We start from the raw sequence: 3,768 nt of genomic DNA, 5'->3' as shown, positions 1-3,768 counted from the left end.
AGGAGAAGGAGAAGGAGAAGGAGAAGGAGAAGGAGAAGGAGAAGGAGAAGGAGAAGGAGAAGGAGAAGAAGAAAAGATAGGCAGAAATAACAAAGTGATTTCGCCTTGGGGAGTGGGGGAGATAAGAAGGATTATGCTGAACGACCTTCGTTGGTTCAGAAGGAGAGACAATTTGTCCAAGAGAAAATGAGGTGAGGTTTATAGCAGTTCTGTTCTGGAGGCAAAGAATTGGGAACTGATGTCATCCGTTGGGGAATGACTATGCAAACTGGAGGATGTGATAGTGATGGAACCTTATTATGCGATGAGAAATGATGTGCAGGATGCTTTCCGAAAAGCCTGGAAATACCTGCAGAAACGGATGCAAAGTGAAATGTTCTGTTGTATAAAGGAATAGCAGCATTGTATGATGATCAGCTATTCTCAACAATACACAGATCCATGATGACTCCGAAGGATTTATGATGAAAAATGCGATCCCTCCCCAGAGAAAACTGTTGGTGGGTCAATACAGAATGAAAAATTTTTTTTAACTTTTTTTTTTTGCCTGTATTTTCTTTCACAACATGGCTACTATGGAAGTATGTTTTACATGACTACATGAGTATAATCTATATTCAATTGTTTGGCTTTCCACTCAGGAGAGTGGGGAGGGAGGAAGGGAGAGAATTTGGAATTCAAAATTTCAAGAAAAGTTAAAAATTGTTTTTACAATTTGGGGGGGAATGAAATACTGAACAAAAAGGGACAATTCAAATTCTATTTTCTTCAGGATGCCTTCCCAGTTCCCCATCCTCCTCCCCCATCTCCCCATCTTTATTGCTAGTGCCTTCCACTCTGCCATTACCTTCTATAATTCTCTCTCTTTGTCTCTCTTTCTCTGTATCTCTGTGTCTCTTTCTCTTTGTCTCTGTTTCTTTTTCTTGTGTGTGTGTGTGTGTGTGTGTGTGTGTGTGTGTGTGTGTGTGTGTGTGTATGTATTTGTAAATCATCTTCCCCATTAAAGAATGAGCTCTTTGAGACGGCCACCATCTCTTTGCCTTTCTTTGTATCTTCAACATTTACCAAAGCCTGGAACACAGAGAGTGCTTCATAAATGTGTGTTAACTATTGACTGAAAAGATTATTAGGACAGGAACTGATTCTAGAGCAGAAGTGATAGCCTGGGAGAACAGGGAGGGTTAGAGGAACTGGTGATCCTGGGGAAACTCAAGAAGAGTTTCAGGAGAGAAATGAGGGGCAAATGGCTAAAGAGGAAATTAGGAGTGAGATGGGGTGATCCACAGAGTTATTCTACTATCCTATTTTGTCTCTCTCGCACTATCTCATTTCCTACTTGGGTTTCCTAGTATAAATTTCTCTTTTCTGCTGCCTGGCGTTGTATCTGTAATTCTATCTTTTTATTAGCTCCGAGCCCCCAGTCAGAGATAGTGCTCTGGACGAAACACTTCACCTTTAAATCTATCTCCTTTGCTCTGGAGACGCTTTCTTCTACCTTGTTCCTTCTATCGTCATTTCGAATAATTACTCATAGTAGTGAATTCTTGCGAGAAACAGAACTGAAGTTTGTAACAAAGCAAGGTAACCTGGGAAGAGGAGCCAGGTTCCCATAAGGGAATTTTGGTTTCTAGCTTTGGGCATTCATGCTGAACTGGCTTACCTGGCTTTGCTTCCGTTAGAACCCTAGGCCAATTCCTCGTGGCAAGCTGCCTCTGCCTAAGCTTGAGCCAAGCGTGTTCCCCCTGAGGGCTCTTTCAGATTCCCCTTCTCCAGCTCTGAGTGTCTTCCTCAGGATCTAGGTGCGCTTCCAGTCTGGTTCCTGTCTGAATGTATTCAAACAGACTTCTCTTGGCAATTGTAGTCTCTCCAATCTCACCTGTACTTGGCTGAGATTCTTTTTTTTTTTTTTTAAATAGTATTTTTTTCCCAATTATATGTAAAAATAATCTTCAACATTCATTTTTGTAAGATTTTGAGCTCCAAGTTTTCCCCCCTCCTTTTCTTCCCTCCCTCTTCCCAAGCTAGCAAGTAATCTGATATAGGCCATATTTTAAATATTTCCATATTAGTCGTGTTGTAAAAAAAAAAAAAAAAGATTAAAATAAAAGGGGAAAATCATGAGAAAGGAAGGGAAAAGGTGAAAAGAGTATGTTTCAATCTGCATTCAGTCTTTAGTAGTAGTGCTTTCTCTGGATGTGGACGGCATTTTCTATTTCAAGTCTATTAGAATTGCCTTGGATTACTGTATTTCTGAGAACTAAGCCTGTCATAGTTGATCACCATAATCTTACTGTTTCTGTGTACAATGTTCTGGTTCTGCTTATTTCACTCAGCATCAGTTCATATAAGTCTTTCCAGGCTTTTCTGAAGTCGGCCTGCTCATCATTTCTTACGGAATAATAGTTTTTTCAATATATTCCTAAACCACAAATTATTCAGCCATTCTCAGCTGATGGGCATCCGCTCAATTTCTAATTCCTTGCCATCACAAAAAACTGGCTAGAGTTCCCTTTCAGGAAGAGCTAGGACCCCAACCCTTGGAAAAAGCCTCCCCAGCTGTTCTCCCTTACCTCTAAAAAGAACTCTTAGCTCTTATCTCCTAGGCCTTCTATACCATGAGGACTTCATCTTTCTGTTAGGATATGAGTGACATTTTTCATCATAAATCCTCTGGAATCATAATTGGCTTTCATGCTGATTTGTATCTCTTAATTTCTTCAAAATTGGTCATTGTCAAACAGTGGTCATTGCTTAAATTTTCCTCATAGTTCTGCTTACTTCACTCTACATCAGTTCACATAAGTCTCCCCAGATTTCTCTAAAACTTTCCCCTTCTTCATAGCATGTAAGCAATTTATTGTCACATTTATATGACACAAGTTTTTCCCAATCGATGGGCATCCTCTCTGATTCCCATTCTTTGACTCCTTAAAAAGAGCTACACATATTTTTGAATCTCCTTCATTTGTTTTGCTAAGGACTAATTTCTCCCTTAATTTATCTTTCCTTTTATGCCTCCTTCTCTACTTTTATCCTTCCTATTTTCCTATTAAGTGAAATGTATTTCTCTACCCAACATTGTGTGTATATAGTGTATACATTCTTCTGAGTTTACAAGTGAGTGAAGTGCAAGTATCAACTTCTTTCCTTTACCCATTCCTCCTTATGTATATAAATTTCTTGGGTATCCTGATTATGTGAAAAATTTTCTATTTAGTATATTCCTCTTTCTCTCTCTTTCTATTCTTTTCTTAGGTTCATTAAGACCTAACAGAACTACTCCTTAGGCCTTGTCTAATTAGGCTCTCTCTCTGATGAAGATATGGTTTAGAGGGACATATATCATCTTTCCAAATTTAAAGATAAGCTGTTCTTGTTTAGTTTCTTATGATTTTTTTTAACAATTAAGAAATGGAAATTTACTTCCAATAAAGTCCCAAGGATAGTCTAACTTAACTGGCTTAGGGGAATGGGTCTGAATATTACTCTCTCTACAAAGACCCTCCCACATTCACAAGTGTTCTCTCTTATATGAATTTTGTCAATTTAGATTTGAATGGTCAGGGAAAGCCATATCACAATTCTTGAATAAACTTTTAATATTGATATTACAATACATTCATAATGTGTCTGTCTTACGTGGACTCTCCATTATCTTGAAAGCAAGATCTATATCTATCTCTATCTATATCTGTATATAGTTCTATATCTATCTATATATCTTTCAAGACTTTCATACATTTGTACATCCATAAGGTATCACAGAGT

The sequence above is a fragment of the Sminthopsis crassicaudata genome, chromosome 4 (genome assembly GCF_048593235.1).
Source record: "Sminthopsis crassicaudata isolate SCR6 chromosome 4, ASM4859323v1, whole genome shotgun sequence".
Taxonomy (NCBI): Eukaryota; Metazoa; Chordata; class Mammalia; order Dasyuromorphia; family Dasyuridae; genus Sminthopsis; species Sminthopsis crassicaudata.
The sequence above is the reverse complement of the archived record's forward strand: the minus strand, read 5'-3'. Positions refer to the sequence as shown.